The 16348-nt window shown below is 41.0% G+C and overlaps 2 long non-coding RNA genes across 7 annotated transcripts; one reads left to right on the plus strand and one right to left on the minus strand.

The window, feature by feature from the left end:
- The first annotated feature begins 2293 nt into the window (after positions 1 to 2293).
- Positions 2294 to 2903, plus strand: LOC139072076 (uncharacterized). The gene is made up of 2 exons (XR_011521690.1): positions 2294 to 2429; positions 2775 to 2903. It is a non-coding gene; the product is annotated as an uncharacterized lncRNA (long non-coding RNA).
- Positions 2904 to 3135: 232 nt separating this feature from the next.
- LOC139072075 (uncharacterized) lies at positions 3136 to 5401 on the minus strand. Of its 6 annotated transcripts, none has more exons than XR_011521689.1 (6): positions 4634 to 5401; positions 4015 to 4107; positions 3718 to 3881; positions 3573 to 3644; positions 3428 to 3498; positions 3136 to 3289 (listed from the first exon to the last, which is right to left on the minus strand). It is a non-coding gene; the product is annotated as an uncharacterized lncRNA (long non-coding RNA). The 6 variants fall into 6 exon arrangements; XR_011521688.1 differs by having other exon boundaries at positions 3136 to 3332; XR_011521687.1 differs by having other exon boundaries at positions 3136 to 3498.
- Positions 5402 to 16348: the final 10947 nt, after the last annotated feature.

The raw sequence follows: 16348 nt of genomic DNA on the forward strand, positions 1-16348 counted from the left end.
GGACTACTTCTTTAAATTGACATCAGATCCGGTGACCTTTGGGACATGGTTTGACCCCCTATAGGAATGTTCGATCATCATGAAACGTTCAGATCACTTACAACTCAATAGATTCTACCTTCTTGTAACGTTTCAGCCTGATTGGACCTTGTTTTCACACAAATGAACCCAGAATGATGTGAAATTGTGCTTCGTGCAACATAATTCTGGGTGCCATTTACAAACCATAAGTGCTAATGACTCCATTCCTTTTTGTGGTTGTAGGGGCTGTTGATTGGAGTACACTAAAACAAACCTGATCTCTCTAGGACATTCAGAAGCCAAGTTATAAGCCCACAAATGTGTAACTGGACTACTTCTTTAAATTGACACCAGATCCGGTGACCTTTGGGACATGGTTTGACCACCTATAGGAAAGTGCTATCATCATGAAACGTTCAGATCACTTACAACTCAATAGATTATACCTTCCTGTAACGTTTCTGCCTGATTGGACCATGTTTTCACACAAATGGACGCAGAATGATGTGAAATTGTGCTTCGTGCAACATAATTCTGGGTGCCATTTACAAACCATAAGTGCTAATGACTCCATTCCTTTTTGTGGTTGTAGGGGCTGTTGATTGGAGTACACTAAAACAAACCTGATCTCTCTAGGACATTCAGAAGCCAAGTTATAAGCCCACAAATGTGTAACTGGACTACTTCTTTAAAGTGACACCAGGCCCAGTGACCTTTGGGACATGGTTTGACCTCCTATAGGAATGTGCGATCATCATGAAACGTTCAGATCACTTACAACTCAATAGATTCTACCTTCTTGTAACGTTTCAGCCTGATTGGACCTTGTTTTCACACAAATGGACCCAGAATGATGTGAAATTGTGCTTCGTGCAACATAATTCTGGGTGCCATTTAAAAACCATAAGTGCTAATGACTCCATTCCTTCTTGAGGTAATAGGGGCTGTTAACTGGAGTACTCTAAAACAAACTTGACCTCTCTAGGATATTCAGAAGCCAAGTTATAAGCCCACAAATGTGTAACTGGACTACTTCTTTAAAGTGACACCAGGCCCAGTGACCTTTGGGACATGGTTTGACCCCCTATAGGAATATGCGATCATCATGAAACGTTCAGATCACTTACAACTCAATAGATTCTACCTTCTTGTAACGTTTCAGCCTGATTGGACCTTGTTTTCACACAAATGGACCCAGAATGATGTGAAATTGTGCTTCGTGCAACATAATTCTGGGTGCCATTTAAAAACCATAAGTGCTAATGACTCCATTCCTTTTTGTGGTTGTAGGGGCTGTTGATTGGAGTACACTAAAACAAACCTGATCTCTCTAGGACATTCAGAAGCCAAGTTATAAGCCCACAAATGTGTAACTGGACTACTTCTTTAAAGTGACACCAGATCCGGTGACCTTTGGGACATGGTTTGACCCCCTTAGGAAAGTGCTATCATCATGAAACGCTCAGATCACTTACAAATCAATAGATTCTACCTTCCTGTAACATTTCAGCCTGATTGGACCTTGTTTTCACACAAATGAACCCAGAATGATGTGAAATTGTGCTTCGTGCAACATAATTCTGGGTGCCTTTTAAAAACCATAAGTGCTAATGACTCCATTCCTTTTTGTGGTTGTAGGGGCTGTTGATTGGAGTACACTAAAATAAACCTGATCTCTCTAGGACATTCAGAAGCCAAGTTATAAGCCCACAAATGTGTAACTGGACTACTTCTTTAAAGTGACACCAGGCCCGGTGACCTTTGGGACATGGTTTGACCCCCTATAGGAATATGCGATCATCATGAAACGTTCAGATCACTTACAACTCAATAGATTCTACCTTCTTGTAACGTTTCAGCCTGATTGGACCTTGTTTTCACACAAATGGACCCAGAATGATGTGAAATTGTGCTTCGTGCAACATAATTCTGGGTGCCATTTACAAACGATAAGTGCTAATGACTCAATTCCTTTTTGTGGTTGTAGGGGCTGTTGATTGGAGTACACTAAAACAAACCTGATCTCTCTAGGACATTCAGAAGCCAAGTTATAAGCCCACAAATGTGTAACTGGACTACTTCTTTAAAGTGCATGTCAAGTGTGCCTCAGAGTCTTACCCCACCCACGTATCAATTTTGAAAACTGCAACATTAGTAGGCGTTGCCTGGAGGACCGAGAGGGCGGAGCCGTGGCAGTGACGAAGAGACGGCTAACTAGACGAAGCTAGCTCCCTTCACTCTGAGCAGTCATTAGAAGTGGAGGACGTTTCTCCCCCTCCTTACCCAGACACTCGAGAAGAAAGGGACCAAGTCTATTTGGAGGAGACAAGCGGACATGAGCCTTATTGTTTTGAGCTTGTGAGTTGCCTGAAATTACTGGAACCGACCCAACAGACCCATCTCTGAACGTAAGTAGCCGTTAGCCATAGCATTGGATTAGCTGCAGGGTTTGTCTCCATGGCCCCAAAAAGCTAGTATTCAGCATGTTTTAGAGATTTATCTGCATCAACACACCTGGTTTTAATCAGCAACAAACAGCTGAGCTGCTTAACAGCTTATCTAACCTGTTAAAGCAGGAAAATCCACTGAAACGTGCTGGATAGCAGCTCTCCAGGAGATCTGGGCTCAAGCTAGTCTGCTGCATAAAGTTATGAAAATATACCATGAGAAAATTATTCTGTAATGTGTTCAGCCCATTAAAACTGCCCTGATTTCATTATTTATTTACTGATACTAGCTGCTCTTGGTTGCAGGTGATCCTCTGGTGTCTGCAGCTGGTCTCCTGCTGATGTCGTCGGGATCAGGAACTTCCAGAAGAATGTGCCTTTCAATGACTCTTTCCCCCTTATTTGTTATATTAATTAAATAAATCTCAATTTATATATTTCCTGTTTTTGTTCATGTCCATAAATACTTAAACATGCTTGAAATTAAAACGAGCTTTTAACAGTGAGGTGCTAGTTTAGTTCATCACAATAGAGCTAGTTAAACATGCGACAATGTGATAATTCAATTAATGTAATTTATAAATATCCATTAAAATATCAAAACTGGAATCAAAATGAGATATTTGGCAGCACAAAAAACTTGTCAAACACAATATTTATTATAATAATTGTAGGCAGACAGGAGACAGAGCTGATGGAGGTTCTCAGTCATCGAAGGATGGCTGAAGGCTTTCCAGGAACAGGAGATGTGGTGTTGTCTCTTCTCTCTCTATTCTGCCAGATGAGCTGATAGGTTACAGGTGTGTGAGGACATCCTCATGCTGTCATAACCAGATGACAGGAGTTATCAGGTGATCAGCCAGGCTAATGATGAGATGCAGAAAGAAAACAAATCATGCAGAAAGAAAACAAATCCAGGACAGTGTACAGTAATAAAAATAATATGTGGTGTTGCTTACCTTATGTGCTCTTATAGAGTTATTAACGTGTGCCTGCCTCATGGTGTAGAGTCCATATTTTGCTGAGTGTCCTGCAGTAATGCAGGTTATTAGTTAATTTACTTTTGATAGCAAAAACAAAATATTTAATTTAAAAGTTATTTACCAGGTGAATCAGCTCACACGTCACCACCTGGTGGTGACCACCAAGTGTCACAGGGCCAGAATCAGTAGCCTCCTTCATGATGTAATCACATACTTATTTAATTGTTAATATCTTAAAAATTCAGAAATGTTTTAATTTTTTTTACCTTGAACAGTTCACTGAGCTTGCACTGTCACTGAGGTGGAAGCTGGAATCAACAGCAGACACCTCACACCGTGGTCTTTTCAGGAGGTGTGGATGCTCTGGGACCTTCTGGAAGATGAATTTCTGTCATGGTCCCTGTGTCACAAGACACTGAGGCTGTGAGCTCTATAAAAAACAAAGAAGCAGCACATTTATGAACGTTTAAAAGAGCATAAAATCACGTGTAACAATCTGTAAAACAAATTAAAACTAGAAGGTAATAAAATGTTTACATAGAAGATTATTAAAAATAATTCACCTTTGCTACGGGTAACACCACGTCAGCCTGGACAAGTGCATTCTTGCAGATTACTAAATCAGTCTGACAGCCAGTGTCTTGGGTAGATTTAGCCTGAAAAAAAATAGAAGCACATTGATGTTTATAAAGTCAGATAAAATACAAAAGAAACTGTCCCATATAGGCGCTTTATAACATTCCTAGTGTGTGATGTTATTATAAAGTAAAAGTCAGTCACATATGATGTGGAGACCCTGAAATGCGACCTCCTGAACAGAATTCCTCACGGAACCGGGTCACGCTGTGCTGGATTTCACGCTGTAATGATGTCTGTCAACTAGTGCTGCGTCAGTTTAGAGTCACTGTTGCTGAATTACCGACTGACACAAAAACAACCCGAATTTTCTCTGAGCCTGACAGTCATGTGGACCGTTTTGTCGGCCAGGGCTTCGAGATATGTTCCGATTCGCCGCTGATTCTAACCTTACATCCCGTTCCACATTTTGTGAACTTGACAAAATAGCCCGAAGGCAGTGCAGACTGATATTAGCTAAATGGAGTGAACCACGTCTCTCAAACTTTGCATTTAGGTAGGAAATTGTCTTTAGAAGATGTTAAAACTTTTATTTAGCTTACTCACCTCAGACTGTAGCCCGTCATGGTGGGGGAGCAGAGTCGGTGGGCTGTATCTAAATCGCGGAAGAGCCACGGTGGGCACAGCCTCCCTCTTGGAACGGAGACGTGCAGAATCGCGGGTAAAATGCTGGTTGCAAACTACAGCACCAGGCGGGAGCTGAATCTTTTCCAGACACGCAACCACTGGCGCCTAATTTCTAAGTCCAGCGGAAAGGAGTGCAACCCGACAGAGCTCCGCAACCATACTACACTACACCATCTCACCATGCTAACACGATATGGAGCACTAAACCCGAACTACTTTCCTAATTACACTAACAGCCAAACAGTAACTAAACTACAATATCCAACAGCCAAGCTAACACTAAATAAGTATGTATAACACTAAAAGCTATGCTAAAGACTAGGATATGCTAATGCTATATGCTAATGCTGAACTACGGCTAGCCTCCTACACTCTCATGCAAATCCAACTCCCAACTCGCCACAAGGCGTGGCCGAGACTCCCGATGCTTTTATAACGTTGACACAGAGCTGCTACGTAGTACTCTACTGGATTACGTAGTATCTTACTCTTTAGCCATTGGCTAAAATTTATTCAAAATGAGTCAAATTCTATGTTTTAAGCTGAAGGTGGAGCTATACTGTGGTATTTAGGCAGAATTTTTAATTTTTTAAGAAAATGCACCAAAATGCTAAAATAATGAATACACACATTTAAAACACTATTAGACACTCATTTATACAGTTCATCAGCAAAAAAAAGTTAATTTAGACGTTACTTGCTCTTTAAAGTGACACCAGGCCCAGTGACCTTTGGAACATGGTTTGACCCCCTATAGGAATGTGCGATCATCATGAAACGTTCAGATCACTTACAACTCAATAGATTCTACCTTCTTGTAACGTTTCAGCCTGATTGGACCTTGTTTTCACACAAATGAACCCAGAATGATGTGAAATTGTGCTTCGTGCAACATAATTCTGGGTGCCATTTACAAACCATAAGTGCTAATGACTCCATTCCTTTTTGTGGTTGTAGGGGCTGTTGATTGGAGTACACTAAAACAAACCTGACCTCTCTAGGACATTCAGAAGCCAAGTTATAAGCCCACAAAGGTGTAAATGGACTACTTCTTCAAAGTGACACCAGGCCCAGTGACCTTTGGGACATGGTTTGACCCCCTATAGGAATGTGCGATCATCATGAAACGTTCAGCTCACTTACAACTCAATAGATTCTACCTTCTTGTAACGTTTCAGCCTGATTGGACCTTGTTTTCACACAAATGGACCCAGAATGATGTGAAATTGTGCTTCGTGCAACATAATTCTGGGTGCCACTTACAAACCATAAGTGCTAATGACTCCATTCCTTTTTGCGGTTGTAGGGGCTGTTGATTGGAGTACACTAAAACAAACCTGATCTCTCTAGGACATTCAGAAGCCAAGTTATAAGCCCACAAATGTGTAACTGGACTACTTATTTAAATTGACACCAGATCCAGTGACCTTTGGGACATGGTTTGACCCCCTTAGGAAAGTTCTATCTTCATGAAACGTTCAGATCACTTACAACTCAATAGATTCTACCTTCCTGAAACTTTGCAGCCTGATTGGACCTTGTTTTCACACAAATGAACCCAGAATGATGTGAAATTGTGCTTCGTGCAACATAATTCTGGGTGCCATTTAAAAACCATAAGTGCTAATGACTCCATTCCTTTTTGGGGTAATAGGGGCTGTTATATGGAGTACTCTAAAGCAAACCTGACCTCTCTAGGATATTCAGAAGCCAAGTTATAAGCCCACAAATGTGTAACTGGACTACTTCTTTAACGTGACACCAGGCCCGGTGACCTTTGGGACATTGTTTGACCCCCTATAGGAATATGCGATCATCATGAAACGTTCAGATAACTTACAACTCAATAGATTCTACCTTCTTGTAACCTTTCAGCCTGATTGGACCTTGTTTTCACACAAATGGACCCAGAATGATGTGAAATTGTGCTTCGTGCAACATAATTCTGGGTGCCATTTACAAACGATAAGTGCTAATGACTCAATTCCTTTTTGTGGTTGTAGGGGCTGTTGATTGGAGTACACTAAAACAAACCTGATCTCTCTAGGACATTCAGAAGCCAAGTTATAAGCCCACAAATGTGTAACTGGACTACTTCTTTAAAATGACACCAGGCCCAGTGACCTTTGGGACATGGTTTGACCCCCTATACGAATGTGCGATCATCATGAAACGTTCAGATCACTTACAACTCAATAGATTCTACCTTCTTGTAACGTTTCAGCCTGATTGGACCTTGTTTTCACACAAATGGACGCAGCATGATGTGAAATTGTGCTTCGTGCAACATAATTCTGGGTGCCATTTACAAACCATAATTGCTAATGACTCCATTCCTTTTTGTGGTTGTAGGGGCTGTTGATTGGAGTACACTAAAACAAACCTGATCTCTCTAGGACATTCAGAAGCCAAATGTAAGCCCACAAATGTGTAACTGGACTACTTCTTTAAAGTGACACCAGGCCCAGTGACCTTTGGGACATGGTTTGACCTCCTATAGGAATGTGCGATCATCATGAAACGTTCAGATCACTTACAACTCAATAGATTCTACCTTCTTGTAACGTTTCAGCCTGATTGGACCTTGTTTTCACACAAATGGACCCAGAATGATGTGAAATTGTGCTTCGTGCAACATAATTCTGGGTGCCATTTAAAAACCATAAGTGCTAATGACTCCATTCCTTTTTGAGGTAATAGGGGATGTTAATTGGAGTACTCTAAAACAAACTTGACCTCTCTAGGATATTCAGAAGCCAAGTTATAAGCCCACAAATGTGTAACTGGACTACTTTAAAGTGACACCAGGCCCAGTGACCTTTGGGACATGGTTTGACCCCTTATAGGAATATGCGATCATCATGAAACGTTCAGATCACTTACAACTCAATAGATTCTACCTTCTTGTAACGTTTCAGCCTGATTGGACCTTGTTTTCACACAAATGGACCCAGAATGATGTGAAATTGTGCTTCGTGCAACATAATTCTGGGTGCCATTTAAAAACCATAAGTGCTAATGACTCCATTCCTTTTTGTGGTTGTAGGGGCTGTTGATTGGAGTACACTAAAACAAACCTGATCTCTCTAGGACATTCAGAAGCCAAGTTATAAGCCCACAAATGTGTAACTGGACTACTTCTTTAAAGTGACACCAGATCCGGTGACATTTGGGACATGGTTTGACCCCCTTAGGAAAGTGCTATCATCATGAAACGTTCAGATCACTTACAAATCAATAGATTCTACCTTCCTGTAACATTTCAGCCTGATTGGACCTTGTTTTCACACAAATGAACCCAGAATGATGTGAAATTGTGCTTCGTGCAACATAATTCTGGGAGCCACTTACAAACCATAAGTGCTAATGACTCCATTCCTTTTTGCGGTTGTAGGGGCTGTTGATTGGAGTACACTAAAACAAACCTGATCTCTCTAGGACATTCAGAAGCCAAGTTATGAGTCCACAAATGTGTAACTGGACTACTTCTTTAAATTGACACCAGATCCAGTGACCTTTGGGACATGGTTTGACCCCCTTAGGAAAGTTCTATCTTCATGAAACGTTCAGATCACTTACAACTCAATAGATTCTACCTTCCTGAAACTTTTCAGCCTGATTGGACCTTGTTTTCACACAAATGAACCCAGAATGATGTGAAATTGTGCTTCGTGCAACATAATTCTGGGTGCCATTTACAAACCATAAGTGCTAATGACTCCATTTTTTGGGGGGTAATAGGGTCTGTTAATTGGAGTACTCTAAAACAAGCCTGACCTCTCTAGGATATTACGAAGCCAAGTTATAAGCCCACAAATGTGTAACTGGACTACTTCTTTAAAGTGACACCAGGCCCGGTGACCTTTGGGACATGGTCTGACCCCCTATAGGAATGTGCGATCATCATGAAATGTTCAGATCACTTACATTTCAATAGATTCTACCTTCTTGTAACGTTTCAGCCTGATTGGACCTTGTTTTCACACAAATGAACCCAGAATGATGTGAAATTGTGCTTCGTGCAACATAATTCTGGGTTCCATTTAAAAACCATAAGTGCTAATGACTCCATTCCTTTTTGTGGTTGTAGGGGATGTTGATTGGAGTACACTAAAACAAACCTAATCTCTCTAGGACATTCAGAAGCCAAGTTATAAGCCCACAAATGTGTAACTGGACTACTTCTTTAAATTGACACCAGATCCGGTGACCTTTGGGACATGGTTTGACCCCCAATAGGAATATGCGATCATCATGAAACGTTCAGATCACTTACAACTCAATAGATTCTACCTTCTTGTAACGTTTCAGCCTGATTGGACCTTGTTTTCACACAAATGGACCCAGAATGATGTGAAATTGTGCTTCGTGCAACATAATTCTGGGTGCCATTTACAAACGATAAGTGCTAATGACTCAATTCCTTTTTGTGGTTGTAGGGGCTGTTGATTGGAGTACACTAAAACAAACCTGATCCCTCTAGGACATTCAGAAGCCAAGTTATAAGCCCACAAATGTGTAACTGGACTACTTCTTTAAAGTGACACCAGGCCCAGTGACCTTTGGGGCATGGTTTGACCCCCTATAGGAATGTGCGATCATCATGAAACGTTCAGATCACTTACAACTCAATAGATTCTACCTTCTTGTAACGTTTCAGCCTGATTGGACCTTGTTTTCACACAAATGGACCCAGAATGATGTGAAATTGTGCTTCGTGCAACATCATTCTGGGTGCCATTTACAAACCATAAGTGCTAATGACTCCATTCCTTTTTGTGGTTGTAGGGGCTGTTGATTGGAGTACACTAAAACAAACCTGACCTCTCTAGGACATTCAGAAGCCAAGTTATAAGCCCACAAAGGTGTAACTGGACTACTTCTTCAAAGTGACACCAGGCCCAGTGACCTTTGGGACATGGTTTGACCCCCTATAGGAATGTGCGATCATCATGAAACGTTCAGATCACTTACAACTCAATAGATTCTACCTTCTTGTAACGTTTCAGCCTGATTGGACCTTGTTTTCAGTCAAATGGACCCAGAATGATGTGAAATTGTCCTTCGTGCAACATAATTCTGGGTGCCATTTACAACCCATAAGTGCTAATGACTCCATTCCTTTTTGGGGTACTGGGGGCTGTTAATTGGAGTACTCTAAATTAAACCTGACCTCTCTAGGATATTCAGAAGCCAAGTTATAAGCCCACAAAGGTGTAACTGCACTACTTCTTTAAAGTGACACCAGGCCCGGTGACCTTTGGGACATGGTTTGACCCGCTATAGGAATGTGCGATCATCATGAAACGTTCAGATCACTTACAACTCAATAGATTCTACCTTCTTGTAACCTTTCAGCCTGATTGGACCTTGTTTTCACACAAATGGACCCAGAATGATGTGAAATTGTGCTTCGTGCAACATAATTCTGGTTGCCACTTACAAACCATAAGTGCTAATGACTCCATTCCTTTTTGTGGTTGTAGGGGCTGTTGATTGGAGTACACTAAAACAAACCTGATCTCTCTAGGACATTCAGAAGCCAAGTTATAAGCCCACAAATGTGTAACTGGACTACTTCTTTAAATTGACACCAGATCCAGTGACCTTTGGGACATGGTTTGACCCCCTTAGGAAAGTTCTATCTTCATGAAACGTTCAGATCACTTACAACTCAATAGATTCTACCTTTCTGAAACGTTTCAGCCTGATTGGACCTTGTTTTCACACAAATTAACCCAGAATGATGTGAAATTGTGCTTCGTGCAACATAATTCTGGGTGCCATTTAAAAACCATAAGTGCTAATGACTCCTTTACTTTTGGGGTAATAGGGGCTGTTAATTGGAGTACTCTAAAACAAACCTGACCTCTCTAGGATATTCAGAAGCCAAGTTATAAGCCCACAAATGTGTAACTGGACTACTTCTTTAAAGTGACACAAGGCCCGGTGACCTTTGGGACATGGTTTGACCACCTATAGGAATGTGCGATCATTATGAAACGTTCAGATCACTTACAACTCAATAGATTCTACCTTCTTGTAACGTTTCAGCCTGATTGGACCTTGTTTTCACACAAATGGACCCAGAATGATGTGAAATTGTGCTTCGTGCAACATAATTCTGGGTTCCACTTACAAACCATAAGTGCTAATGACTCCATTCCTTTTTGTGGTTGTAGGGGCTGTTGATTGGAGTACACTAAAACAAACCTGATCTCTCTAGGACATTCAGAAGCCAAGTTATAAGCCCACAAATGTGTAACTGGACTACTTCTTTAAATTGACACCAGATCCAGTGACCTTTGGGACATGGTTTGACCCCCTTAGGAAAGTTCTATCTTCATGAAACGTTCAGATCACTTACAACTCAATAGATTCTACCTTCCTGAAACGTTTCAGCCTGATTGGACCTTGTTTTCACACAAATGAACCCAGAATGATGTGAAATTGTGCTTCGTGCAACATAATTCTGGGTGCCATTTAAAAACCATAAGTGCTAATGACTCCATTACTTTTATGGGTAATAGGGGCTGTTAATTGGAGTACTCTAAATCAAACCTGACCTCTCTAGGATATTCAGAAGCCAAGTTATAAGCCCACAAATGTGTAATTGGACTACTTCTTTAAAGTGACACAAGGCCCGGTGACCTTTGGGACATGGTTTGACCACCTATAGGAATGTGCAATCATTATGAAATGTTCAGATCACTTACAACTCAGTAGATTCTACCTTCTTGTAACGTTTAAGCCTGATTGGACCTTGTTTTCACACAAATGGACCCAGAATGATGTGAAATTGTGCTTCGTGCAACATAATTCTGGGTTCCACTTACAAACCATAAGTGCTAATGACTCCATTCCTTTTTGTGGTTGTAGGGGCTGTTGATTGGAGTACACTAAAACAAACCTGATCTCTCTAGGACATTCAGATGCCAAGTTATAAGCCCACAAATGTGTAACTGGACAGCTTCTTTAAATTGACACCAGATCCGGTGACCTTTGGGACATGGTTTGACCCCCTTAGGAAAGTGCTATCATCATGAAACGTTCAGATAACTTACAACTAAATAGATTCTACCTTCCTGTAACATTTCTGCCTGATTGGACCTTGTTTTCACACAAATGAACCCAGAATAATGTGAAATTGTGCATTGTGCAACATAATTCTGGGTGCCATTTACAAACCATAAGTGCTAATGACTCCATTTTTTGGGGGGTAATAGGGTCTGTTAATTGGAGTACTCTAAAACAAACCTGACCTCTCTAGGATATTCAGAAGCCAAGTTATAAGCCCAAAAATGTGTAACTGGACTACTTCTTTAAAGTGACACCAGGCCCGGTGACCTTTAGGACATGGTTTGACCCCCTATAGGAATGTGCGATCATCATGAAATGTTCAGATCACTTACAACTCAATAGATTCTACCTTCTTGTAACGTTTCAGCCTGATTGGACCTTGTTTTCACACAAATGAACCCAGAATGATGTGAAATTGTGCTTCGTGCAACATAATTCTGGGTGCCATTTAAAAACCATAAGTGCTAATGACTCCATTCCTTTTTGGGGTAATGGGGGCTGTTAATTGGAGTACTCTAAATTAAACCTGACCTCTCTAGGATATTCAGAAGCCAAGTTATAAGCCCACAAAGGTGTAACTGCACTACTTCTTTAAAGTGACACCAGGCCCGGTGACCTTTGGGACATGGTTTGACCCGCTATAGGAATGTGCGATCATCATGAAACGTTCAGATCACTTACAACTCAATAGATTCTACCTTCTTGTAACGTTTCAGCCTGATTGGACCTTGTTTTCACACAAATGGACCCAGAATGATGTGAAATTGTGCATCGTGCAACATAATTCTGGGTGCCATTTACAAACCATAAGTGCTAATGACTCCATTTCTTTTTGTGGTTGTAGGGGCTGTTGATTGGAGTACACTAAAACAAACCTGACCTCTCTAGGACATTCAGAAGCCAAGTTATAAGCCCACAAAGGTGTAACTGGACTACTTCTTCAAAGTGACACCAGGCCCAGTGACCTTTGGGACATGGTTTGACCCCCTATAGGAATGTGCGATCATCATGAAACGTTCAGATCACTTACAACTCAATAGATTCTACCTTCTTGTAACGTTTCAGCCTGATTGGACCTTGTTTTCACACAAATGGACCCAGAATGACGTGAAATTGTCCTTCGTGCAACATAATTCTGGGTGCCATTTACAAACCATAAGTGCTAATGACTCCATTCCTTTTTGGGGTAATGGTGGCTGTTAATTGGAGTACTCTAAATTAAACCTGACCTCTCTAGGATATTCAGAAGCCAAGTTATAAGCCCACAAAGGTGTAACTGCACTACTTCTTTAAAGTGACACCAGGCCCGGTGACCTTTGGGACATGGTTTGACCCGCTATAGGAATGTGCGATCATCATGAAACGTTCAGATCACTTACAACTCAATAGATTCTACCTTCTTGTAACGTTTCAGCCTGATTGGACCTTGTTTTCACACAAATGGACCCAGAATGATGTGAAATTGTGCTTTGTGCAACATAATTCTGGGTGCCACTTACAAACCATAAGTGCTAATGACTCCATTCCTTTTTGTGGTTGTAGGGGCTGTTGATTGGAGTACACTAAAACAAACCTGATCTCTCTAGGACATTCAGAAGCCAAGTTATAAGCCCACAAATGTGTAACTGGACTACTTCTTTAAATTGACACCAGATCCAGTGACCTTTGGGACATGGTTTGACCCCCTTAGGAAAGTTCTATCTTCATGAAACGTTCAGATCACTTAAAACTCAATAGATTCTACCTTCCTGAAACGTTTCAGCCTGATTGGACCTTGTTTTCACACAAATGAACCCAGAATGATGTGAAATTGTGCTTCGTGCAACATAATTCTGGGTGTCATTTAAAAACCATAAGTGCTAATGACTCCATTACTTTTTGGGGTAATAGGGGCTGTTAATTGGAGTACTCTAAAACAAACTTGACCTCTCTAGGATATTCAGAAGCCAAGTTATAAGCCCACAAATGTGTAACTGGACTACTTCTTTAAAGTGACACAAGGCCCGGTGACCTTTGGGACATGGTTTGACCACCTATAGGAATGTGCGATCATTATGAAACGTTCAGATCACTTACAACTCAATAGATTCTACCTTCTTGTAACGTTTCAGCCTGATTGGACCTTGTTTTCACACAAATGGACCCAGAATGATGTGAAATTGTGCTTCGTGCAACATAATTCTGGGTTCCACTTACAAACCATAAGTGCTAATGACTCCATTCCTTTTTGTGGTTGTAGGGGCTGTTGATTGGAGTACACTAAAACAAACCTGATCTCTCTAGGACATTCAGAAGCCAAGTTATAAGCCCACAAATGTGTAACTGGACAGCTTCTTTAAATTGACACCAGATCCGGTGACCTTTGGGACATGGTTTGACCCCCTTAGGAAAGTGCTATCATCATGAAACGTTCAGATAACTTACAACTCAATAGATTCTACCTTCCTGTAACGTTTCTGCCTGATTGGACCTTGTTTTCACACAAATGAACCCAGAATACTGTGAAATTGTGCTTTGTGCAACATAATTCTGGGTGCCATTTACAAACCATAAGTGCTAATGACTCCATTCCTTTTTGTGGTTGTAGGGGCTGTTGATTGGAGTACACTAAAACAAACCTGACCTCTCTAGGATATTCAAAAGCCAAGTTATAAGCCCACAAAGGTGTAACTTGACTACTTCTTTAAAGTGACACCAGGCCCGGTGACCTTTGGGACATGGTTTGACCCCCTATAGGAATGTGCGATCATTATGAAACGTTCAGATCACTTACAACTCAATAGATTCTACCTTCTTGTAACGTTTCAGCCTGATTGGACCTTGTTTTCACACAAATGAACCCAGAATGATGTGAAATTGTGCTTCGTGCAACATAATTCTGGGTGCCATTTACAAACCATAAGTGCTAATGACTCCATTTTTTGGGGGGTAATAGGGTCTGTTAATTGGAGTACTCTAAAACAAACCTGACCTCTCTAGGATATTCAGAAGCCAAGTTATAAGCCCACAAATGTGTAACTGGACTACTTCTTTAAAGTGACACCAGGCCCGGTGACCTTTGGGACATGGTTTGACCCCCTATAGGAATGTGCGATCATCATGAAACGTTCAGATCACTTACAACTCAATAGATTCTACCTTCTTGTAACGTTTCAGCCTGATTGGACCTTGTTTTCACACAAATGAACCCAGAATGATGTGAAATTGTGCTTCGTGCAACATAATTCTGGGTGCCATTTAAAAACCATAAGTGCTAATGACTCCATTCCTTTTTGTGGTTGTAGGGGCTGTTGATTGGAGTACACTAAAACAAACCTAATCTCTCTAGGACATTCAGAAGCCAAGTTATAAGCCCACAAATGTGTAACTGGACTACTTCTTTAAATTGACATCAGATCCGGTGACCTTTGGGACATGGTTTGACCCCCTTAGAAAAGTGCTATCTTCATGAAACGTTCAGATCACTTACAACTCAATAGATTCTACCTTCCTGTAACGTTTCAGCCTGATTGGACCTTGTTTTCACACAAATGAACCCAGAATGATGTGAAATTGTGCTTCGTGCAACATAATTCTGGGTGACATTTAAAAACCATAAGTGCTAATGACTCAATTCTTTTTTCGGGTAATAAGGGCTGTTAATTGGAGTACTCTAAAACAAACCTGACCTCTCTAGGATATTCAGAAGCCAAGTTATAAGCCCACAAATGAGTAACTGGACTACTTCTTTAAAGTGACACCAGGCCCGGTGACCTTTGGGACATGGTTTGACCCCCTATAGGAATGTGCGATCATCATGAAACGTTCAGATCACTTACAACTCAATAGATTCTACCTTCTTGTAACGTTTCAGCCTGATTGGACCTTGTTTTCACACAAATGGACCCAGAATGATGTGAAATTGTGCTTCGTGCAACATAATTCTGGGTGCCATTTAAAAACCATAAGTGCTAATGACTCCATTCCTTTTTGTGGTTGTAGGGGCTGTTGATTGGAGTACACTAAAACAAACCTAATCTCTCTAGGACATTCAGAAGCCAAGTTATAAGCCCACAAATGTGTAACTGGACTACTTCTTTAAATTGACATCAGATCCGGTGACCTTTGGGACATGGTTTGACCCCCTTAGAAAAGTGCTATCTTCATGAAACGTTCAGATCACTTACAACTCAATAGATTCTACCTTCCTGTAACGTTTCAGCCCTATTGGACCTTGTTTTCACACAAATGAACCCAGAATGATGTGAAATTGTGCTTCGTGCAACATAATTCTGGGTGACATTTAAAAACCATAAGTGCTAATGACTCAATTCTTTTTTCGGGTAATAAGGGCTGTTAATTGGAGTACTCTAAAACAAACCTGACCTCTCTAGGATATTCAGAAGCCAAGTTATAAGCCCACAAATGAGTAACTGGACTACTTCTTTAAAGTGACACCAGGCCCGGTGACCTTTGGGACATAGTTTGACCCCCTATAGGAATGTGCGATCATCATGAAACGTTCAGATCACTTACAACTCAATAGATTCTACCTTCTTGTAACGTTTCAGCCTG

This window comes from Nothobranchius furzeri, chromosome 10 (genome assembly GCF_043380555.1).
Source record: "Nothobranchius furzeri strain GRZ-AD chromosome 10, NfurGRZ-RIMD1, whole genome shotgun sequence".
NCBI lineage: Eukaryota > Metazoa > Chordata > Actinopteri > Cyprinodontiformes > Nothobranchiidae > Nothobranchius > Nothobranchius furzeri.